This window comes from Nanorana parkeri, unplaced genomic scaffold (assembly GCF_000935625.1).
Source record: "Nanorana parkeri isolate BGI_ZX_2015 unplaced genomic scaffold, ASM93562v1 scaffold63, whole genome shotgun sequence".
NCBI classification, from domain to species: domain Eukaryota; kingdom Metazoa; phylum Chordata; class Amphibia; order Anura; family Dicroglossidae; genus Nanorana; species Nanorana parkeri.
In genome coordinates, this window is record NW_017306331.1 from 2,719,158 (window position 1) to 2,745,398 (window position 26,241).

Consider the following 26,241-nt stretch of genomic DNA (forward strand, 5'->3'; position numbering starts at 1 on the left):
CGGATTTCTAGTTTGCATTTTTTGTTACATTCTTTGTAGTTAAGGAACGCCAATGCCGTCCCCTCCGTCTTATATTTTATAAATGCCGCTCTCTTGTCCTTGACGTGTTGTTTTACAGTTTTATTAAGCCATATAGGTTTAGTCTTTGATCTTTTGCTTTTGCTCCCTAAAGGTATACACTTTGAAATAGCAGTATGTAGTGTGTTTTTAAAACAATCCCACATCTGGTCTGTGTTTAGGTTGTGAAATAAGTTTTCCCATTTTATTTCCCCCATTTAAGGTTCTAGTCCATCCAGCCCACTTCCCTTTTCTGTATTCAATATTAAAAGTAATCACATTGTGATCACTATTACCCAGTGACTCACCAATTACTATATCCTCGATTAACTCTGCATTATTAGTGACAATTAGATCTAGGATGGCATTTTTTCTGGTCGGAATCTCCACCATCGGGTAATTGAAGTCACCCATCATGACTACATTGCCCTCCCTCCCAGCTGTTCCTATATGGGAGTGAAGGTTGACTTCCCCCTCTTCCCCTATATTTTTAGCTTGCGGTATACTGAGACTGTCACAGGTCGGCTCAGTATATCGAGAAGTGAGCGAACACATACCGGCATTCGCTCACCTCTCGATCCTGTCACAGCTCTCTGCCTTGACAGGGGAGGAGCTGGATTCCCCCCACTCCGATCCGCCAGCGCTGACTGGCGGATCGGACAGGGGAGGGGGGCAGGTACAGCTGGCTCTGCCTCTAGATAGGCAGAGCCAGCTGTCACTCACGCAGCTGGGCGAATCCAGACATAATTGTTGGGATCCGCTTCAGCTGCGGCGTCTCAGTATATATACCGCTACTGCTCGCGGTGTATTGTGGCGTCTCAGTATACAGCTAAGCTTAGGGTGACGGGAGGACGCTAGTTTGTGTCCTCCCGTTACCCTAAGGAGAACTAGGGGGAAAAGCCTTAACCCCATAGTTCTCCTTTAATACCCCGATCAGCAAGTGGTTAAAGACAACCCAGTAAATATATGAAATGAAGCCTAAATCGGGAGGCACAAAGCGTACTGTATGAAAGCTCCCTAGTACTACACCACACTGCCAAAAGACTATACCCAACCTTTATGATCAAGTGACTGTACAAACTCACGGTTACCCCCTATAGAAGCCTAACAATACCCTGCACATATGGAGCACAATGCCCTAACAGGGGATAAGGGCAGGTCTGGGCTGAACACCATCAAAGAGGCCATCATGAAAGCATGCACCAAACTGGTGGCACAGTGCCCATCATGAGAGTCTGACTTACCAGCTGCATCTCCTCATGTGGACCCTATGGATCCCCTGCTTGATGACAGCGTAATTAAAAACTCAGGTTTACCTAGCTTGACACTGCACAAGTTTGAATCTGTACTACACCAAGCACTTGGCCAGATGTCCAAATGGATCACTGATAAAAATCACCAAAGAAACTAGAGACATCAGCCATCGCAACTAGATGAATGCATTGCCAAAACCGATGTTCTCCTCACCACACAAAGAAAAGAAATGGATGTCCTCAAAGCTGAAAACACCCTGTGCCACTCAAAACTCAAAGATGCTGAAAACAGGGATCGAAGAGAGGCATGCTCCGCATATGTGCTTTTCCAATCCAGTTACTGCACGTTTCCAAGAATTGGCATCAAAGTTCTAGCCAACCTGTGACAATGAGACTGTCACAGGTCGGCTCAGTAGATCGGGAATTGAGCGAACACATACCAGCGTTCGCTCACTTCTCGATCCTGTCACGGCTCTCTACCGTGACAGGGGAGGGGCTGGATTCCCCCCGCTCCGATCCGCCAGCGCTGACTGGCGGAACGGACTGGGGAGGGGGCGGGTACAGCTGTCTCTGCCTCTAGATAGGCAGAGCCAGCTGTCACTCACGCAGCCTGGCGGATCCCGACATAATTGTCGGGATCCGCTTCAGCTGCGGCGTCTCAGTATACCGCGAGCTGTAGCTCGCGGTATACTGCGGCATCTCATACTGCGGTATACTGAGGTTAGGGTGACGGGAGGACGCTAGTTTGTGTCCTCCCGTTACCCTAAGGAGAACTATGGGGAAAAGCCCTAACCCCATAGTTCTCCTTTAAGAGGTCTTTCACGTTCCTCTGGAACGCACTGTAATGCATCCCCGCCCGCAGTGTGATCACCCGAACGCGCGGCACATTAGTACCTGCGTTCCAGTCCAGTGAAATCTGCAAAAATGCTGCAAGCGCAATTTTGCCGATCACACTGGACCGGAACGCAGGCACTAATGTGCCACGTGTTCAGGTGCGAGCATTCGCACTGCGGACGGGGCTGCGGTGCCATTGACGTAAGGGCCGGTGCTAGGATTCTAGGCAAGGTAGGCAAGGTGAATTTTTGCGCCCCCCCCCAACCCCCTGTAAAAACAGGGCATTTTGACAAGTACTTGTCAAAGTGCCCCGATGTTTGCGCTATGTTTTGTTTTTGTTTCCACTTACCTTCGGCGCGGGAGAGCAGCGGCGAGTCAGCGATGGTCCGGTGGGAGGAGCTCCAGGTGGGGTCCTAATTTAGCTGGCCGGCGACTGCCTGAGGTGCCGCGCGTGTCGGGATCCTTTTAACTGATGTTGAAACATGCTTTTCTCCTAATACCTACAGTTTGATGCCAGGTTCCTTTGTCACCCATGGCACCCCCTTAGCACAACCTCTTATTATCTATGTGAACGTCTATGCACTGTATTTTCACAGTGAGGCTCGCAGCACTGCCTTGTCTCTATCACTTTTTTTTTCTTCTTACCACCTGGGCACACCCTACAGGTCTTTAGCTCTACCCTCGACCCTGGATTATGAACTTTTGCATTCCCGTCACATTGAGAAACACTAGAGTGGTTTACTCTACCTTTATAGCATCCGTTTTGCACACCAATGAGCAAGTCAATTGGATTTCTTCTTCTATAATATTGTCCACATAATGCCTTTTTATTGGTCTATTATCCCTATAGATATCTTTACATCACAAAATGTCTTTTTTCGGTGTGGAGTACTGGGTCCTTCCTTTCCTCCCCTCATGAAAATTCTACTATTCTCAGACCAATTATCACACTAGATCCACTTGCTGAGGGCCATACTCTCCCACTATCTAATGCACCCTACAGCCCATAATTGCATAGGATGTTCATCCTTGTGAATTGCAACACTATTTTCTATCAAGGCAGCTGGCCAACTGCCATACCTCGACCCATCAAACGTTTTTTAAATCTATAGTTATTTTTATTATACCATTATCATAATCCCACCGGAATTGCTACTTACTTAGCACAGTGGTTTGCACTCCTGCCTTACAGCACTAGAGTTCTCAGTTTGAAACAGCACACTACTGCATGGAGTTTGCATGTTCTCCCTGTGCTTGCATGGGTTTCTTCCCACTATCCTAAGACATGCGGTTAAGTTTACTGGCTCTTGTCTTAATTCTCCTTTGTATGTGTGTGTATGCATGTGAATAGAGACTTTAGATTGTAAACATGTAAAGTGCTGCATAAATTGTCAGTGCTGCATAAATACCTGTATTTATTTTTGTGACTAGTTGTTTCTTCACCCAACCACCCTATAATATAGAGGTCTCCTACTGGCTGCTCTTCTAAATCCTACTTGAGGGACTCACAAAGACCTAAGCCCTTTGCCTGCACACTTTGTCCGTCGCACTTACAAGTTCTTATTTAATTACATATTAGTACTCCTGATCTCTACTTCCCTTCTCTGTCACTACACAGTTAACTTTCATATTATGGCACTTCCATTCTATCCTAGATACTAAAGTCGGCCTCCTGTCTCCTAGCCGGAGTCCCTAGTCATCCCACCCCTTTCCTGTTTCCCCACCTTCTATATCATCCCTCTTCTTCCTTCCCTAACCTACTCACTTGTAACAACGCAAGTGTGAATAAGCCCTAAGAATTACCTTCAGCACCTCCTAAGAAAAAACAATTTTCCACTTGACTCTGAATCAATCTGTAAAAACAACCAATTTTCTCACACCATTCACCCTCCCCCGCCCCCCTTCAACCTTCCTCAACATATGTCTCTAGCTGGAAAAGGGAGCTTGGAGCACCCTTCACCAGTAAGGACTGGAATTAAATCTGGACCTCTACACCCGAGTGCTCTGTGGACACCTTTGCTACGGAAACTCATTTTACAGTACTCATGAGATGAATCTCTCACTTTCTGTACCAGCTTACTAATCTGTTTGTTTTAGAGAGTGTCAGTCTCCTGGTTCATCTATGTACACAGGGTGAGACTATCCTTTTAGCAGAAGGTTCTGGGTACAGGTTTGCGACTTATAGAAACAATATTTCTCCGCCCCATCAATCAAAATCCAGTGGGGGTGCTTCCAAAAAAATGCCTTCTGGCGTATTCATGGCGGCCAAGCAAATATTTGCAAAAGCCTGGAGGAAACAAACTATCCTATTTCCTGAGCTCCGCTCTTGAATGCTTACTTATATCTACTACGAAAAACTAATGGCGATACAGACAACTAAAGTAGCAAAATGTCACGCCATATGTGATTCCCTGGGTGACCTACTATCTGCCTGCAGATTTTAAGCTTTCGCTCCTTTCTTTATGTTGAACGCTTCATACCTCCCTGAAGTGTTTTGATGAGACTTTTCTCCCTGTAAATTCCTTTCCCTTCCTTCTCCTCCTTTTTTTCCTTCGCCTCTTCTTCCCCCACCCCCTACCTTTCCTCTTGCTCTCCTCCCACTCTTTCCTTCCCTTTTTGGTCCCTACCATACTCCTTGCCCTCCTCTAGTCCTATTCCCTGTGCCATTTCTGTGTTCCTGACATTCTCTAGCACCCACACCAGCCACCCACTTCCTTTCCTGATACTTCTTTACAATTCCTTTACTTATGTTTTGAGGTGTTGACTTCCTATTTTCTTTACGCACACTTACTTGTGTTATCCCCCTCCATTTCCTGTTTTCCATACCCTCTTCCTCCACCCCCCACCACCATTTATGTGTACCCCCAATCTAAAACTAACAGGTGTATACACAAAAGGGTGAAGAATTTGGAGAAGGCAGGAGAAGTGAATCTAGGCCAAAATAGCTGAAGTGGAAAAATTCTCCAATTCAGCTCACTTTCCAATTCAGCTATGTTGTCCTAGATTGTTCACTTCTGCCTTCTGCAAACTCTTCAACCTTTTGTGAATAGCCCTGTTCATAAACTTATTGAAACCGAAAAGACACCTTAAGCTCTACTTGCTATTTAAAAATGCTAAATCTGAAAAATATGCTATATTTCATATTTACATAGCGAAAATATAAAATATTGTTAATTTCATTTTTTAGCCCTTAACATAACAAATACAGAAAAAAAAAAAAAAACACAAGGCTTTCCATTTAAATAAGCGATTTTAACAATTTAAATAAGTTGCATAAAATAGGCACCATTTTTGTGCACCACCAACCCCCACATTCTGGTTTATGGTGGTGTGTTACATATGAGTTTACAGCGCATACCGTATCCTCAAATTATTGTGTTTTTGCACTGCGGGCTCATTCCTTTCAATTCCATGCAGGAAAAGAAATGCACTATAAGCATTATAAAGTGCTAACTGCATCAGCACTCCTATGCTTTAAGTCAAATTTAAACTGTGTTTGTGCGACACTTTCAATAAGCTACGATTTCAGCCCCGCTGCTTAATACATGAGCTGCTGGTGGGTAAAAGGGAATGGATTTCATCCAGTGGGCCTCTGTTGCACTCATGTGTAGGTGAGCCAAGAGAATTCCACTGGGTCGCAGCAATAAGAAATGTGAGGTGCCCCTTCCATCAACACATCAGCAGCTGGCGGGAAGCACTTTACCACACAAGGCCGTGTCATTGGTGAAATGCTAAATGTGGGTAAGTAAATGTATAGACAATCTTCTCGGTATACTTAAATAATTACAAATGTCTCCGGCAGCAGGCTCTATATTTTATTTAATAGTGGAAGAAAGCCGTAGATCAGACGGGGAAGGGGGAGGATTTTATTTCAAAGGAAGTAAATATCCTGAAGAAAACTATACCAATGTGTAGGTGGCCATTCTATACTCGTCTGTGGCTATCTATAGCGTTTACAGTTTCTAACGGTTTAAACCTTTTATTCTTCATGGCTTAAGAAAAACACATAAAAAAAGTAAACACGGCAGACATTTCAAACACTGAATCAGTTTTATTTTTATCATTGTTCATGTTTATATAACTGCATTTAGATATTATTGAACAGCAGATATTATAGATATCTAGGATAATATGAAAGGACACAGAGCCCAAAGTACTGACAATAAAAGGTTATTCTTTGTCCTGCATTTCATTAGATTTTCTATTTTATGTTTAGATCCTTTTCTCTCTTTTTTTTTTTTATAAAGCATAGAACTTTTACCTATACAACAATATTTATTATTTCTACAGATATGAGAGGGAACAACAAAAGAAGAAAAAAATAGAAAAAAAAAGTGTTCTAAAATCTGATAACGTGTGTATTTGCCCTTGAAAGATGGAAAAAAAAAGACAACAAAAAGAAAATGAAATACACTATTATGTGTATGAATATGAAAATGCGTGCAAAAACATAATTAAACATTGATATTTTCTGACAAAATAAAATTAATAAAGTTTAAAGGGAATTTATATATGTTATAAGGCTCAAGGTTTCCAGCTTATGGCAGTTGTTGTACTGAATAAGTGACCTTGTACAGATTATTAGGTTTATAAAGGAGCCCAGATTGCACTCATTGTGCATACAAAAATACATTTTAATCATTTTATTTATGACACATTATATGAACCCTTTTTTTTTTAAATATGTTATTTGGATTTAGTTTGGTTGCTTGCTATCACGAGGGCATCTATCTGCAATAGCATGTATACAAATACATTGGACAAAGGAATTTTAGAATTTCACTCCTGGGAATCTTCCATAATGGCATCCTTGACAGACTGCCTTTGCAGACCAATTGAGGATGCAAGTACAGAGCACTTGCATCATATGTGGGCCCACAACACAGAACCCAATTTATTAGATTGGTGTACAAAATAACAAACGACTTCCATAACTAAAATAACTATCCCAACAGTTATTTTCCAACTTTCGCAACTTTAGCTTCTTCAGGGGACCGGTATTTGATAGTCGTGCATAAATAATGCCTGAGGTAAAGAGAAATGTACAGCGGATCGAGATGATTGGGTGGCTGGAAAACCGCCGACCTCCACATTCCGTCCCTTTTTGTGCCTGGGACCCCGGGGCATCAGTGGGAGGAGCGCCTGGGAGGCTTCACGAGAGCCCAGGCTGCCCTGCTGAGATGTTTCTATAAAGGGCATTTTGTAAGGAATGGCCTCCTTCCAGTAATGTAGTGATCCTATTTCCTCCACCTTAATCTGGACCGAACTAGGACTACCTAATGTGACCTCAGCTGACGGTTTCAAAAAATGTTGCCCTTTATAGAAACATCTCAGCAGGGCAAACGCTGCCGCAATGGAACATGTATGCGTCCCGGCCAGAAAACCAGCACCCCTACGGACCTGCAAATGAGGTGAGCGTAGGGGGGGCGTACGGCCGCGTAGCCCCATAGAGAAGGACGGGGGCTGCGTTCTAATCACACGCAGCACCTGTCCTTCCCGGAAGCTACTTGGTACGGCCCCGCACGGAGCTGTACGTGCAGGCCGATTCGTGTGTGAATGAGGCCTAATAGATATGTGGATGGGGGGTTGTAAAGGGGTCATAGATATGTGGCAGGGGGGCGGGAGGGGGATAGTAGTTGTGTACAGCTATTTCATGCTTTTTCTTGTAATTAGACAAGTGGATTATAATGGGGAATATTACACTGTAATGTTCCCTATTATAATCTATTTCTCTGATTAAATGATTACAGGTAGGCATGTGATCTATCAAAGTTTGAGACTACGTTAGAATGTGTGACCAGTGACGTGGTCACACATTTTAACGTAATCTCGCCCAGTTTTTCGGTGGTGGAATAGGTGAAGAATTCCAACGCTTTCATTTTTTGGTGTAACTGTATTTTATTTTGAAGGCATGTTTAAATACAATTAAATGAAAATTATTAAATCAAAACAATCTAAAATATAAACAATCAACGTCCCCCCCTCAGCAGGCCTCGGTAAAATAATCAAACGTTGACCGGTCCGCGGCGATAAAAAGGTTGGGGAGCACTGCCCTAAGGAGAACTATGGGGAAAAGCCCTAACCCTATAGTTCTCCTTTAAGTAACGATTCTGCATTTCCTGCTTGCAGATTCTTGCACTGCCAATATCTTTTAGCTTCTTATCACTGCATCTTTATTACCACTACTCATTTGGCTACTGACTTTAGCTTGATAACCGTTTATGTTTCTGCTCGCTCCTATACTGCTACCGAATGCTTGTGTATCACACCAGGCCTGTTGATTGGCACAAATTTGCCTGCTGTTTTAGCAACTGGACTCTGAGCCCAATACCAGATTGTGACATCAACATGGACTTTTACAGGAAAAGTCAAGACTTGGCTAAAATTTCAGCTACCTCTATCTCTGGGCCTATTAATCCTGTTTTCCCTCTATTTCTATTCTGGTGATAACTCATAACTTTGGATTCTCCCTCACTGTTAGTCCTGGTCATACAGGTGGCCAGGATAAACAGAGAGACTAAAGTAGGGTAAACACTAGGGATGCACCGATATATCGGCCACCAAAAACATATTGGCCGAAAATTGAACTTTTGGTGCATCCATTCTATTCTCTCCTCCACGTTGGGAACTGCTCTGTGTCCCAACGGGGAGGAGAGAATCTGTGACAGGTGGCCAAGCGCTGCGGGAGGAGAGCGCTGTGAGCGGCCGGCGTCTCTCCTCCCCACACCGCTCAACCTCCTGTCACAGCTCGGCAGAGCGGTGTGTGGGCGGAGACAGCCCGTGCTGTCACAGCAGGCTAAGCTCCGCTTGCTCAACCTGCTGTGACAGCGTGTCAGGAAGGATACGAGTGCAAACACTCAGTGTTCAGTGATCGCTGAGTGTTTGTACATAATTGAGGACATGATATGTTGACTATATCCTCAATTATGAATGAATAGGAAGTGATCTACATCGCTTCCTGTTCATTCATAATTTTGGTTATAGTAAACATACTCTGTCCTCATGTTATGAATGAACAGGAACACCCAGAGGATTCCTGTTCATTTATAACAGGGGATGCAGAAAAAGAGATAGAGGACTGTGTTCTCAATCTCGTTTTCTATTTTAAAAAGGGAAATATCAGGGGTCTGTTTAGACCCCCAATATTTCCCCGAAGCCCCGAAAAGTAAAAATTATTTAATATAAAATGGATAAATAAATAAAAAATTAAAAGTTTCTAAAAAATAAAATAAAAAAAATTGAAAAGTCAAAAATAAAAAACATTTTCGGTTTCGGTATGACTTTTTTTATTTCGGTTTCGTTTCCTTTTTGAAATGTTAATTTCGGTTTACCTCTAGTGAAACACAGTGCAAATTTCGCCGAATTCTTCATGCTGTCACCACCCTTCCGCCTAACATCCCTTGAGCAGCTGATTGAAGGAGCAGGTTGGAAAATTAATCGGCCGAACAGAGCTAGAAGCAAATCAGCTGCCAGCCCTGTTGGGGCATTCTGACAGTTGCCAGCGGCCGCTGTCGCAATACAATAGAAACAGCAGAGAATCAACGCTTGTTAAATGTTGATGGAGGAACCTGTTGTATTTTTTTCATTCAGCCCGCAGGTTGAACGAAAAAGTAGAACTGTGTATACTCTACTTAAATCTCCCATGTGGAAACAGAGAATAAAACTCTGCCAGGGGTTTTACACCCTCACCACTTTTTAAATTTAAAATAAATGTTTTGGATTTATATACTTTATTTGGCTAACATACATGTATAGCTAATGAGTTAGTGTAAAGAGAGGCTAAAGTTTTATTTATTTTTAACATTATATCTCTACAATCTTTGTTTTGCAAATAGACATTTAATATATTTAAAAAACACACACACACACACACACACACACACACACACACACACACACACACACCCACACACACACACTATATAATATTCCCAGAACAAAGTTAGCTAAAAAGACAACAAGGCAATAGCTGCCTGCCTTTTGGCTTTCTTTAGCTCATTGAATACTCCTCTGGAGCCACCTGACAAGCTGGTTTCAGTTATTGACCTATTTGTGTAAATTGCAGCCTGAACTACAGTATCGAGTTGTGTAAACACCTGTCTTTTTTTCTTCAGAGGCGCTGAGGAGAGTATGTAGCTCCACCCCCTGGCTAAAAAAGGACTATAAAATATATGCAATATTTCATGTTTACTGGAGACATTTTTTTTAATTTAAACTACAATAAATGAAGAAAATATGTACAAAATCACTATGTATTCCCTTTAAGATTATTCTGTTCTGACTGAATGTACAAAAATACAGTTTATAACCAACTTTAAGATTCTAATTGGAGAAAAATACGTCAAAAACAGTTCCCTCAGAATTCACTAAACAAATCTTTTACATTTCCACGGCAGTAAAAATTACAAACATAATGATTGTTCTTAATGTCTTTGATATAGCGAGTTTGGTACGTCTGTCCCTTTCAATGAATGTGATATTTTAAGCTGAATGACAACATTTATAATTGTTACAGAGCCAACGGGAGTCTGAATGAATCAATGCTACAAAACATCAAACCGCTCCACCTGTAAACTAAACATGACTACCACTCAAGAGACAAATCCGTTAATTAAATGCATGATTACCTGTATTTTAATTTGAATAGAAAGCCTGAGTAACTAACAATGATTCTAGTTTCAAGAAAATGGCTTCATAATGCTTTCACTTAGATGCATAATACACGGTGAGAGCTAAACATTAACTCTCAAGAAGGCCCTCAGTGATGTTTAGCTCCATGGCATAACTCAAGTGGCAGTTTATAACTTAAAGAAAGAAGAATGTACATTATGCATGAACATGACTAACAAAAGTATGGCCATTTCTTATGAGACCGAGGACACGAACAAAGATTACCTGCTGGGTAGGCCTGACTGTCATCCTGAAGATACTGTGTCCACCACACCATACAAGATTGCCCATGGTGATTCTACTGGGTGCTCTAATGAGTTAGTGAAAGGTGTCACCAACTAACTAAAGTCAAAGATCTTCAATCTTCACCAGCAGACCCTTGCAATGTAAGAGGTATATCCTTTATTCACATAGGAAAAAAGAATCACATACTGGTGTTTCAGGACTGTGCAGGATCCTCTTTCTCAAGAAGGCTTGCTGCAGTGGAGTACAGTAAACTTTAAGTTTAAATTATCTAATTACATTCCAGAAAACAAAAATCTAGGCTGCACACTGCTATACTTTTTTTTATAGCTTCAATACATTTTATTAACACCACTACATGGCCATTCTTGCATAATTTTTCTGGAGAAATATACATACATACACGCCTACATATACACACACACACACACACATAATGAAACAAACCATTTCTGAGACAATCATATAGCCTTCTGATAGTTCTCCCCACTTAATTAATCTGTGATACAGTTTGGCGAGTTGTTTAATTGAAAAAAAAAAAATGCAAATATTACAAGACTTAACTGCACTTGAGTCTCCCACCAAGACACCCGTCAACTTCTACATACTTGTTGTGTTAAGTCAGGTGGTTGTTTCGGGGTACTGCTTAACAAACAGTGAGAAATGTGTACCTAGCATGGCTGCTTTTCTGGATATAAATTGCACACCTGTTTCTAATATACCAAGTAACTTGAGATTCTTATGAACTACATTTTTTAAAATCTTCTTATACTCCAAACAATATCTCGTAAAAGAAGACTACACATTTGCCCTTGTGTCCCCTACATCTATATGACATCCTGTTTCCAATCTGGCACTTATCTCCATCTCCCCTTCTATCTCCTTATTTTTAGCAAATCTATGAGCCTTTTCTAGACAGTGGGCATCATACCCACTCTCCAGGGCTATTGCTTCTTTCTAATATTTATCCAAGGAGTTAGTTCCTCCTAATTCTGAACTGTTGCCAAGCATTGGCCCTAATTACATGTTATAGATGGCAACTAAGTACATGAAAAAAGTGATCTTCGGGAGATTTGTTTTTTCTATATGCTTCAACAGTTATCTTATAAAGGTTATGTCCAACTAGTGAATCATGTTTCTCCCTTGTAGACCTTAAATCAGGGGTGCCCATTAGGTCGATCGCAAAGCTAACGCTGGTAGATCTCGATCGCAAGACGGCTCATGTCCTGAGCTCCCTCCAGCAGTTCTAGTGCAGCTGAATGTGTGCTGAAGTTCCCCACATGACCTGAAGGTGGCGCTGAGATCGTGCGAAGCCCGTGCACAGTGCTGTAATCCTCCTGGCTGATAGAACCAGGAAGTGTATCCCAGGTACAGCAGCAGGAAGCAGAGGAGAGGCTGAGCAGGCTGCATCCGGTCCATGGTACACCTCACCCTGCACAGCATACATGGAGTACATTGGGACCACCAAGGTACTGTGATCTGTACACAGCCCTGCCTTCATGCAGCTATACCCACCCCACATAACAGAGGCAGTGGGCTGTTTGTAAAGAGCAGCAAAAACGATCAGTGTGTATTGCTAGTTACTTCGGGTCTAGGGAGTTATTATGTGTTGGAGGACACTGTGGGCCGTCATCTTGTATTATTACACAGCACCCCATCAGCAATCATGATATCATCTTTTCCATCTTATCATTTACTTCACAGGATCCTTTCCAGTCTGAGGGCTTGTTCACACCACTTCGAGTGCGTTACAGCCCGGTGAGCTGCAGGAACGCACTGGATCGTATACTGTAAGGCTCCCTGTGTTTTGGGGTAGGAGGGGGTGTGGTGGTGCGGTAGTGCTTGTACTATTTTTTTTGTGTGATCACATCGCACCAGAACACGGCATTGTTGTGCCACGCATTCTGGTGTGGTCAATCGCACTGCGGGTGGGGTGGTAGTTGCGGTGCCATTGACTTGAATGCATTGCCACTCCCACCCCAGAACGCAGGGAGCCTTACAGTATGCGCTCCAGTGCGTTCCAGCAGCTCACAGTGCTGGAACGCGCAAAAAGTGGTGTGATCAGACCCTGAGAATATTCTGCTTTTCTATTTTCCTGGCAAGTGTCATGTCACCAGCCCTTGTGTGTTTATTGAACAAGCTGGCTAATCCCATAACTGCTAGACAGCCAGGAGAGAGATTGAGGAAAAACACCAAAAGAGAGAGAGAGCAAGGAGAGCCAGCCAAGAGAAAGGAGAGACATCCAAGAGAGAGAGAGAGAGCGAGGAGAGTCATCCAGGAGTGAGTGGAGAAACACAGAGAGCGAGGAGAGCCAAATCAGGAGAAAGTGAGGAGAAACACAGAGACAGAGCGAGGAGAGCCAGCCAGGAGAGAGAGAGAGTGCGAGGAGTGCGGAGAGCCAGCCAGGAGAGAGAGCCAGGAGAGATGGCAAGGAGAGAGAGCGAGGAGAGACAACCAGGAGAGAGTGAGGAGAAACATGGAGAGAGAGCCAGGAGAGACAGGATTGGAAATGTAGTAAGAACCGTTGAAGCCCAGTTTTTGGGGGGTTTTTCATGGGTAGATCTTATTGAGCTCGTCATTTGAAAAGTAGGTATTGACACAAAAAATTGTGGGCATCCCTGCCTTAAATTGTTGTCACTCATATTCCAAAAACTTGGATGTCTCCCCATCCTTATCCTCTAGGAATAACAGATCATCAATATAATGACATTAAAAATAAATCAATGTTGACAAGGGGTTTTCCTCTCCATAGATGTGTTATTCTTTCCACCTACCCATATATTGGTTGGCATAAGTAGGCGCAAAATTAGTTCATATGGAGGCACCACATCTTTGGATGCAGTAATTCCCATCAAACAAAACTTAATTGTCTGTTAACAAATAGTAAACACCATCCATAACAGATTTTAAATCCTCTGAACAAGTGTTGTATTTTTTCACATGTGCTATGGTACCTCCAATAGTGCTAATGGTAGATGGTAGAATCCCTGCCAGAGCTGCTAATGGCACTCACAGGATTTCTGCAGTACCTCTAATGCTGCTCACAGAATCATTGCCAGGAATAACATTCTCCTGCGAGTGATGCTGGGTGTGTCTCCTGACCCAGGTGTACATAGGCACCTGCACTGGAAGTGGCTAGTGCTAGATCTTTTTTCCAGTTACCCTGCTTGTTACTAGAGAGCTATAATACATTGAAATGCCTGTTTTGTTGCTGACCCAGACTATACTTCTGCTAGCTGCCCGCCTACGATCATTTGCCAGAACCTAACTACTCTGCTGCCTTACCCATCACCTGACAATTCTCCAGTCCATACTTGGTGTACTGTCTCCACATTGTAGTCTCCTAGTTCCCTTCTCACTCCCTGGAAGGGCGAACCTGAGGGCCGTGACCTGGTACCAGCATGCCGCAAAAATCCATCTCTACCTTCAGGAGCTCTGGGGAAAACCGGCTGGTGTTTAGACTCCATGCCTTCGGTAAGTCCATGTCACCACTATGGACTGCTGCCGTAACAAGTTGGATTTCTAACACTTATAGCCCCACACAATGGGGAAAAATGAATATAATAAAAATGAACAACACATGACTTATTTCTAGTGTTACTTCTATGTCAATCATTCCATTATCTGGATAAGCTGTTAAATATCTCGTACAAAAGGACAGAAATCTCACTACCAATGTTTGGAATAACTGATCTAGTATATCACCCAGTCCTTTATTCAGAGAGCCTATACTGGCTACTAGGGTTGCACAGATACCAAGTACAGTACTCGGTACAAGTACGAGTACATGTACCGATACTTTTGAGCTCCAAGACTAGACTAGAGAAAAATGCAAAAGTTAGGAGGCAGCTGTCATTTGTAAGGAGCACACGGAGCTCCTGGGATTTGTACATCTCTGTTTTAATGTACGATTTTGTTTTTATAAATATAAATAAAGTGATGCACAGATACCAGTTTTGCAAGTACGAGTACTGGTACTTGCCGAGTACTTACAAGTACGAGTACTGATACATTTTTGTTTATTGTCATGTGACAGTTTTTCTAAAACAATACAGACTAATGATTTCAGGACAGTGGTGGAGCGCCAGAGCCAGGTCCCAGCTACAACCGCTGCAACCCTGGTAGTTCTCCTGAAAATGCCAAGTATCTGCACTGGTACTCGAAAAGTATCTGTGCATCCCTACTGGCTACAGTGGGTATCTCCATTGAAGTTTCTCCATCTTTATACACCTTGGGGGATGATAAAATACAGGTGTCACTGGAGGATCACTTTTAGGGATAATTCTTTCTGACTGTCTCATATGCAACAAACATATAGAGACTGCATAAGAAACACAAGGGTTGGACCCACACATAGATATTGACAGCCATTATGGTTAGATATTGGTTGTAGAGCCTATTTTTGGTAGTAATGTGCATCTTGAATTACTACACCTCTCCCCTTATCTGCTTTTTAAATTACTATTCCTGAATCCTGTTGAAAGAACTTGCAGTGAAAAAACATGTCTAATACTATCTTTATTATTTAAACTTTCATTCATGCCAAGAGGTATAGCTCTCATTATACGTCCAGCCTGCTGTAGCTATGCCAGCTCTCATACACAAGAGGCTGCAGTGTTGTTTGTCCACCCCTCCACCTGCCCATTCACAGAAAGCTTTGTTTTTTTTGTAAATGGTTCAGAGGATGCAAAGCATTCTATGAATGGGCAAGAGAAAAGGGGAGGACAAATGACAGTATACGAGAGTCACTGCTCTCCTGTCACAGAGCTGGAAATATAACGAGAGATATACTTCCTGGCATAAAAGAAAGTGTAAACAATAAAGATAGTTCTGTGTTCCTCAAAGAGCCATATACCATACAAACTTGTTTTTACACTGCAGAAATCCTGGAGTTCTGCTCTATGTGAATGCAATATTGCTATTAGTTTCTACGTTAAATGATCAAATCCATAATGGAGATGTATTTTAATTTTCTGTACTTAAGCCTTTAGATCTCTCTTCAAGTTTCTGAAAGGGATCTATTGGCTTCACTCTCTCTTGAATGGAATAAAAATCAGAATGTTTCATCTCTACTGACATTTCTGGTTCCTGGATTTTATACGAAGGGGGAAGGACATGGATCCCCAGTTTCCTCTTGCAATGTTTGTAAATCTTGTAACGTTCATATATCTTGAAAATCACAATCCAAATGCACTGCCCTTTTAAAAGTAAACTCTGTATCAGGCCCACCAGCAGGTAGAGAAACACCACCAAACACGAACTACACACTATATCCTTCACCCACAGATGGGTTAATAAATGTGATAGCATTGTAGTGTTTAGCCAATGTAAGTTTGTGTGCAAAATGATTTAGATTAAAGTGTCAAATAAATTGAAGTGATAGGAAGGTGCAACATTAAAACCTCTAGATAACAAAGTCATTTGTTCAATAATGAGCATGGTAATAGAACAAATAAAATATTTTGATTATTCTTATTAAAATGGCTCTTTGTTGCTTTCTCTGTTCCTTTTACCTCCTCTTAATATTCTTTTATATGTTCTTGATCTTTATTTTTCTTACTTTCCTTATACCATGCCTGTATTGTGTCATCCTTCGAAGCACAATCTGATTCATTTGATCAGAAAAAGTATCCATTCGTTTTCTTTTCCTATCCATTGTATTCTCTTGAGAGGTGTTAGAAGTTTTTGTAATAGCAAAATACTTTTTTATGTATAGAGATAGGATTGTATTGGTCTCTAAGTTTGGCCCCCTTTTACTCCTTTTATCTATATTTCACTGTTCCAATCCCAAGAGTAGACCTTTGTCGGTCCTTTTGACCGACAAAGTCGCATTTAATTTCAGGTCCAATACATGTTAGTGTCTCTTTAACTTTTTCCATTCTAACATTCTCGCTATCCAACAATCTTAAAGATCAGCATGAATTCTCCCCAATAGTGTCAATGCAATATCAAATACCGTATCTCTGTTCTCCTAAAAGTTGCAATGCAATAATTCACACTGCCGACACTTTCAAGGGGTATGTTCAATAATGGCCACTAAGAGAGATAGATGTCCTCTTCATGTGTAAAAGTGATCCTAGATGGAGTCCTATATTATATGCTAGAATATGATCAACAAACGATACCTGTGTTAATCTGAATGGAAAATACACATCTACAGTGTTACTGTTATTGCTTCTGTCCAGCCTACAACACATAACCAGAGATGACAGATGACAATCAATGTAATGAAACACTGTCCACTTATTCACATTTGTATATTCCAATCAATTCCAAATGATACCAGAGTAGCCACTTTCCATGCAACAACCGGCTGTGGGCCCAACTGGGATCTGCCTCCCCCCTGTAGTCTCAAACCAAAGTCTAGGCTGCACACTGCTGTACTCTTTATCTGTAGATTCAATAAACATTATAAACACCACTGCATGACCATTCATACATCATTATTCCTGCTTGAAGTTGAGCTTACATAAATCCATGAGTAAACACCTCCAAACACTCCCCCATACCCTCTCCTTTTACGCGTTTCACCACATGGGCTTAACCATAGTGTAAGCACCATGCCCGTTCCACGCATGCGCCAAGTACCGCTAGGCAGAAGAATACGCAGAAGCAAACCAATTCCGTAAATGGGGAGCTGACACAGCATGGAATGAGGCCGCTCTGAAGCATCAGTTTCGTATAGAATTATCAGAGACCCTCAAGGATGAATTGGCTCGTGTTTCTGTACCTGAAAACCTGGAAGGGTTGATACAATTATCTATCCAGCTTGACCGTAGATTCAGGGAAAGACTATCCAAGTCGCAGCAATCATTGACTCGGGAGCCAATTTTCGCTGTTTCATGGACTATCGTTTCCCCCGCTTGCACCAAATTCCTTTGAATACTAAGGCCCAGCCTTTGACCATACAACTTGCTGATGGATCCCCACCAAGTTCGGGTCCTATCACACAGGAGACTCCCCCTGGTTCCTGAGCTCTTCCAACGCTTCAGAACAGCCAGGATCTTTTCGAAATTGGATCTCAGGGGGGCCTATAACCTGGTGCAGATCCGAGACCGTATTGGATTGGCCAGTACTCAAGGATCGCAAGGGCGCCCAAAGATTCGTAGGATTTGCCAATTTCTACAGGAGATTCATTAAAGGGGTTATCTGCCATAATTGCACCCATCACGCAGCTCACGCGACAGGATGCTCGGTTTGTCAAAGTATGAGGTGGAAGCCATATTGGATTGTCGTGGGAGTGGTCCGTCCCGGCGTTTCCACATCAAATGGAAGGGTGTATGGGCCGGAGGAGAACTCCTGGGAACCTGCTGCCAATGTTCATGCTCCAGCCCTGATTCGGAAATTCCTGCAGAAATGTCCTCCTCATCGTGCCCAAATGGCCAATAGAGGTGGTTAAGTGTGGCTGATACTTGGGGATTAAAATGGTCTTAAAGTTACAATGTCCACTTAGACAAATGGCACAATGCAGACAAAAAAAACCAAACATGTACAATAGTGAACAATACAAAACACAAACATTGGAAATAACCCCTATGAAAGGATCCCCCTGTAAAAAACAAACAACAATCTTTACTTAGTAGTAAATATATAAACATGAATTATTTTAAAACCAAATACATATATTCTTGGATATCTTCGAGCCTGTGAATTTCCATAGCTAAACCTTGAAATCAAAGGGTGAAATTAGGTTCATGCAAAAGGAGTCCATACAGCACGAAAAAAAGAAAAGAAAAAAAAATACATTCAAGGTGCCTCAAAACAGAAGGTGTTCAAAGTCTTACAGTTTGTTTTCTTAAAAAGTATCCATAGCTTTAGTAGAAAAACCTGATATTGTGCTGCAGAGTAGGACCTGGATCTCTGCAGAGGTCTGACACATCCCTTGCTGTGTCAGAACCAGTGGTCTCCAATAAGCAGTGAGCTTTGCTGATTGCAAAGCTAAAGGTCTGGCTCAATAGAACAGATGTGTCAGACTAAAGCAGAGAGACCACTGCTTCCACACCGACAGGAAGGGTCCCACTCTGCAGCTGTTGGCATGGAAAGGCTTTTCCACACCGGCTGTAGCTGCTTCAGAAAGAAAACAAACCATAAGATATTGCTCATTTGTTTTAATGCCCCTGGAATACATGGTTTTTCCAGGGAGAGAGATTATTTCTGTTAAAATGCAAATATTGTGCGATTGTAAATATTACATACAGTTCCATTCAGCTCTATAGCAGACATGTTTGTAAAATGCTGGAGGAAAATACAGAGATGTGAACAATTCCACAGTCTATAATGGCACAATCTCATCATGCTTTATGTTTGCATGGAGCCTTAACCTGAAGGGGTCACTAAACACAGGCATGTGGGGCACATACCCTACGTCTCCTGCCTGCTCCTCCGGATCTATGGAGATTTCTGACAGATCATGTTATACACGACATAGTACTGCACAGCTTGTGCTATGTTGTACATCACATAGTCCTGACAGCCACACTTTATACCTTATGTTGTACAATACATAATCCTGACCAAAGTGTTTTTTATCTGAACCGTTACTGATTGCTAAGTAGTTCCCAACTGTTTTAAAGAAGGTATTTAAACTATTAGTGTGCAGAAGAGCATATGTAATGGAAGAGTACATTTGTAAAAAATGATCCTTTGCCCTGAGGTTTATGTGCGTCAGTGAGTGTCACGTGTGGCATCATAATTGAGGATTTTATGGGTAGGCACAAGTTCTACTTAATCATTCCCTGTCAAGCCACAAAGAAAAAAACTAGCGCTTTTCTTAACGGTCTTAAAAATTGATTTCATATTCCTGTTTAATATGGTTTCATTTTTACTCAGCACACTATGGAATTGATCTCTAATAGAACCCTTGCACAAGAAAGAAAATGACTTCATAAACATTTGTGCAAGGTTCCTATCTCTTTATGATTTTACACTGCTGTTTTGTTGGGGGGGGGGGAGGGTTGAGACTACATCTATTTTTTTTATTTTTTATCCCTCCTGGCAGAAAAAGAAAATGTTATATGGAATACTAAAAAAGGTTTGATAGAAGTTGAGCTTTAAAATATTTGTTGACTACATTTTAATAAAATGTATGTTTACTGTATGACTCTTTTTCTTTACTTGTATGAGATCTTATTTTAGAAGTAAACCCTTAATAGAGGGTGATGTCTTGTCACTGCTTTCACAAATCCTTCTGGGCTTTCTAATATAACAGCTCGGCAGAATTTGCTTGCTTTTGGACCGTCTATCTCTCACACTCTATACGGAACCTTATGAACTACACAGATGGAGGTCCCCCAACTCAGATCATTGAGCTGTGTGCATTCTAATTAAGCTGATAAAGGATAATACATTTTAAAATAAACAACCCAATCTGGCAACTATGGCCTCTGATATTTGTTTACATCGAAACCTGAAAAATCTGCTGTTTGAGGGCTACATATGCACAGTAGCCTCAATTTTTGCGGGACTGTCATCACTGTCCTTGGGACATGCCTCCGTAGGAGTCTATGAAGAGCTACTACACAGAAGGTTTTCAGGATGGGATATACACACACATCAGAGACAGCTGCCACAGCATTGAGGCAAGTATGGTCAATAGATCAGGGGGAGCAAAATGAATAAGTGTACTTTTCATGCATTTATCCTTTAACACACAGAGGAAAAGCCTGTAGTCATCAGGCACAAACACTCGTCTCCTGCTATTTGTTTATTTATTTGTGTTATTTTATATCTACATGACTAAAAAAAATCCAAAAATATTTCATATGGTTTGCTTTTTCATTTTCAACATAATATAGCCAATATAATATAGATATAATATAGTTCAACATAATAAAGACAATATTTACAAAAACACTATCTAGTATCTTCCAAAAACAAGCTTCGGGATCCACCCTTTAACTGCCCCCCTTGTGTCCCCCACTGGCTTTTTTTGTATATTTACTTTTTTAGATGTTTTTAGGCTGCTCATGTGACGCTTCAGTGTCTTGTTCATCTTCTGGAAATAGGCGTTCCATATCGAGGTTGAGAGTGGCGCCGACATCATGCACTCCAATCACTGCAACAGAACACTTTAAATGAAGGATGCTTTGGTGATGTCCCCTCAGGGGCATTGGCCATGACACTTTGCAATCACAGTAGAGTCCTCAGTCTTCTTGTTTGAGCGATACTGGACCAAGAAAAGGTACCACACAAAGGGACAGCTTTACATTGAATGTGAGTTTGCTGCTGGATTAAAACTTGTGCTTGGAGTTATAGCTTGCCTCCACTGGAGGCACAAAGTAGCACGCTCCTCATGCAGCCATGTATATATTCAAGGATTTTAAAAAGTGAGACACTAGGAGTTTGAGTACTCTTGCTCAGAAACCAAATTAGTCTGAATGTCCAGTATATTAATCAGCATTAGTAGCACTTCCGGCATGCCAGGGTTTCTTATGCTTCCTTGTCCTGTTGGGCTGCCGTCTGTTTTCTGTTGCAGTGAGTCGACTGTTCATTCCTTTTTGGCGCCCTCTTATGACCAAACCAGTAAACATCATCATTCTGCAACTACTGGCAAACTACTGGCAACTTCTTGTCTCAGAGTGATGATGCAACACCAGTTCACTATTTAACCAGCAGCTTGTCCATTCAGTCTCCGCCTTTGCGTGTGTTCAGATCTACCTACTGCTCTGCTGTTGTTCCTGCTGTCCATGTATGACCCTGGCTCTGGCTGACTGATCTCCTGGTTCCTGACTTCTGCTACTATTTCCATTCATTCTACTCTGTGTTCCCTGACCTGGTTCGGCTGACTACCCGCTTTGGCATCTGACCCCTGGCTTGGCACTGACGATGTCCTGCAATTTCTCCATTGTTTTTACCATTTTGTTTATTGTTATTTTCAGTAAGCTCCTTTAATTTTTTTAACCTGCACTTTACGCTTCTGCCTGGTTTCTTGGTTCCCTGTTACAGCATCCGCAACAGAGACAGTTAATAAGTTATGCTTATGGATCTAAAGCTCTCAAACTATCTATCAAGATCAAAGTTCTTCTTTACATGAATATCAAGAGTCTTACATGCAATACAAAACCAAAACGGTTTTTAGTTTTATCACATAGCTGTTATTGTTTCAATAAACAGCAGACAGATTGAATTACCTTGTACATCATGCTGTTTTCAACCCCCTCCTTGCTACTGTCATTTTTTTCTATGAAGAAAGTTGAATAAAAAGAAAAAAAACACAATAGGCTCTTTGTACACACACCATAAACAATGACAACATGAAGCACTATATGAACTGCAATGTGGAAAACAAAGCACGGATTTTTACCTATCTCTCCCTATTTGTGTTAGCTGGAATGATGCGGAGCTGTGACAGTAGCGCCCTCTGCTGCTCCCTCTCCTATTGAACCGGCAATAGTTTAGGGATTCTAGCATAGGCTGATGTCCTGGATATATCTTCATCTACTAAAACATGAGAGGTACATATTGTTTCAGAACCTTGGAAAATCATTACCAGACTGCAATTCCTCTGTTCATTGTACAATAAGCCCGAGAATCATCTGACTGCAATTCCTCTGTTCCGTGTACAACAAGCCTCTTTTAAAAAAAAAAAAAGCTTGAAATTTCTGTGTTGCCTGTTGCAACCAATAAGTTATCCTTTTAATTTTAAAGAAAGAACCTACAATGGACAAATGATAGCTGCTCTATCAATCAGACAAAAAGAGGCCCATATGCAATGTGGTCTAGCCATGTCGAGATGCATCAAAGAAGAACAGCCTGTAGCGGCCCACAAATAGTTTTTGGCCAGCTGCCATGTTTCAGGCAATGTTTGGACCCTATAGACCAGTGGTTCTCAACCTGTATAACCTCAGGACCCACATTTGTCCGTGCTCATTAAGTCGCGACCCAAGTCGCACTATAATGGAAGGCACGGCATTGTGGTACCGGTGTTTCGGTGCAGGCGATTGAACTGTGGGTAGGAGGTGCGTTTGGGTGCCATTCAAATGAATGGCAACGCACCTCCCGAACCAGAATGCATAGTAGATGCGATTGCGTGGTACAGTTCATTAATGACACAGTACTGTTCGATTATCACACTGTACTAGCGTGAACAGGCCCTTAAAAACACAGACACAATCTCACACACATATACACGTCTCCCTACCTTACGAGAACTGAAGTGGATTCTCGTCCTGGGGTCCAGTGTGGGCCGCTGTGCTGTGACGAAGCTCCATCCATATGTACATTGCTTGTACAACTTCCTTGCGCACTCTGTATAAGTGTTGGGAGCCAGAACGTGACATCACTCCGGTCCAGGCACCTCTACAGGGCATGCGAGGGAGCTGTAAGCAATGCATGTATGGATAGAGCTCTCTCGCGGACATAGCTCCAGCCCACCCCACCTCAAGCTGACACACGGTGACGGGCAGCATATTTTTAATGGCTGCTTAGCGCGAGAACTGACAGTGCTGCACCAGGGGGAGGCTGAAGAGCATCTTACCTAGAAAAGTGGAAGGCACGCGGCGACCCACTGAACACAGGGTCGCGACCCACTTTTGGGTCACGACCCACCAGTTGAGAATCAAGGCTATAGACTGGTTCAGTGCAACACAGACTGTTACTTTTAAAGGGATTGGTGGCACAACGACATCACACATCCCATGCTACGCTCACAACAGAAGGTGGATGCATCCAGTGGCGGTGTTGTTCCAGCCTCCATCCGAACCACATTTCTCAACCACAAGCGAGCTTCCATTTGGGGAAAACCACTGAACAAATGGCCCAAATGTTGCATGCATTGAATAGCACAATCCTATGAGTGGATAACCCGGAAGCCATTTGGCTCAGTCAGTACATGCTTTCAGATTTTACTTGTTTCCCTTGTTCTAGCCAATTTCCACCAGAGTGAGAGTTATCATATTGTGAATTTTTGTGATTGGTTGGCCACTATGATGCCCTCAGAAAAGTCAGAAGGAGGGGGGGGCGGGGAGTATGTTCACTTAACTGCTAGCTTCTGCTAGAAGACATTCATGTTTACTGGGCAATTATTTGGAAAAAATTATTTAGTTGTTTGGTTATGCTTCTTAAAGAGAACCAGTTATAGCTGGGCTGATGCAAGTTTCTAAATGTATAACATTGTCATGGGACCAGGGGTGCCCTCTTACTTGGGGTCCGGTGGGCACGGCGGGGATCGTAGGGTCCTTCTTGGGGTGATTTGGTGCATGGCAGTGGCTGGTTGCTGGTGCGTGCATGTACGTGAAGTTGCCATGGCCTATTAGTCACCTCAGGTGCTGATCATTGACAGGGAGGGCCTTGCGTGCACACCTTCTCTCCTAGCCGTTCCATTGGTTTCCAGGGACCTGTAGCTTCCTTGTTGCCCAGACAACAGGGGTGTTTCTGGTCACTGCTGGGTTTAAATTCCAGCCAAAGCCAAGACTTGTTGCGGAGTTATTCTGCCATACCCACAGCAGCTATGAAGCCTCGTTTCCTGTTTTCCTGTTTCCTGCCTTCCATCCCCACAATTTGGATCTCCTGGTTATCGACCCCTGGTTTGATTTCCTGTTTATAATACTTGTTGCCTGCCTTGACCTGGACTATACTCCGACAACGCATTCTTGGATTTCCTATTTGTACCTTAGCCTGGACTCTCCTTTTGGTATTGTTCCCTGCTATTGGGTTCCACTCCAGCAAACAGGGGGAAATCAGACCCCTCCCTAGCCCCCTCAATACAATTAGCTGCCTCCGCTCACACACACCCCATGGTAGGTCTGCACTTGACTCCTCTCATGACTGCTACAGCCACCTGTGCTTTCTGCATCCCAGCAAGTAAAAAATCTATTACACAGCGGAACGTGCATTGACGTCTCCTAGAATGGGACCTGCAGCATGTGTACACTCCCCCAACCGAATCTTCCTAAATAGTAACCGTATGGTGACTTTAGTCATGGTGTTACATGTGCAGTTATAAGTTGTAGCCATACACAGCTATCTCTGTCTCAGAGTACTTCCAACACACAGATCTCACCCCATGCCGCAGCTAAGCACCAGTACAACAGACAAAAACATCCCAGACCCATATGTACTCCTTACCACCATTTCTGTAAAAATAAAACAAACAAAAGAACGGCCTATTCTTCTTCTTAGCAACATCAGCGACAAGTACTTTTGCCAGCCAGGCCTATTAAATACTGGCATGGGGAAAACTGGCACTCTTACTCATTAGAGCTGGTAATGGGGGGCTGTGTGTTAATATAGCTCTTCAGATATACAGTATATGGCCGGTCTTACTCTAACCCCCCCACCCCATCTATCCACAGTACCTGTCTGACCTGCGGCCACCTCTTCTGCATCCAGGATATAGACATTGTACCAAGACCATACAGACGAGGCACTGGGAAAATAATTTCTATTATATTTAGATTGTGACAGTGTACTGCCATATCCAGGACAGCAATTTTTCTTGAAGCTGCACTGATACTTAAATGGTGTGTCTCCCAAACCTGTATTCCAGTCTCACCAAAAGTGCATGCTTTGAAGGAAATGGTACATATGTACAGCCAGTAGTTCAATTATTGCAATGCATACATTTTCCGGTAAGACCAGTGTGGGAAACAAAGCTTTAAATGAAACCTGCAACGATAACCTGCGATAAAATATGGAAGTTGCCATTGCTAGAAATAAAAAAATGCTAGTTGTCTGGCTGTTGTACCATGTGTTGAGCCATGGCTTTACAGACCCATACACATATCCACAGTAATGTCAGGACTTAAATTAAGTGATTTACACACAAAAACCTTATTTTTCATATTTTTAGTATTACAAATGGCCCTAAAAATACACATAAATTATTAGGTAAATAGTCTGATTGTTTTTTAATCTTTCTTAATTGTTTTTTATTTTCTTATAATTGTATTAATATAAAAAATGGATGCGATAACAAAATGGTGGCTACTTATGCTATATGAAGAAGTAATCAAAGCAGCTTCACTAACAGTCTACAGATATAAAAATAAAACTATTTTTTTACTCTTTCAATCGCTTTGAAATATTGCATATGTCATTGGCCAGTTAACAGAGGGCCAGCCGTGACATTTAGAATCCGTCCTTGACAGTCAAAGGGTTGATGAGAAGCTGGTTTGGCGCACACGGTGAAATGTGCTAAATAATTACAGGAGATAAGTCGGACTAAACCTTTATTATTTGTTGCCAT

General features: G+C 42.2%; 1 protein-coding gene across 1 annotated transcript in view; it reads right to left on the reverse strand.

Moving 5' to 3' along the window:
* The window catches only part of CAMKMT (calmodulin-lysine N-methyltransferase), a 334,629-nt gene that overhangs the window by 278,574 nt on the left and 29,814 nt on the right, over window positions 1–26,241 (reverse strand). The window lies entirely within an intron of this gene.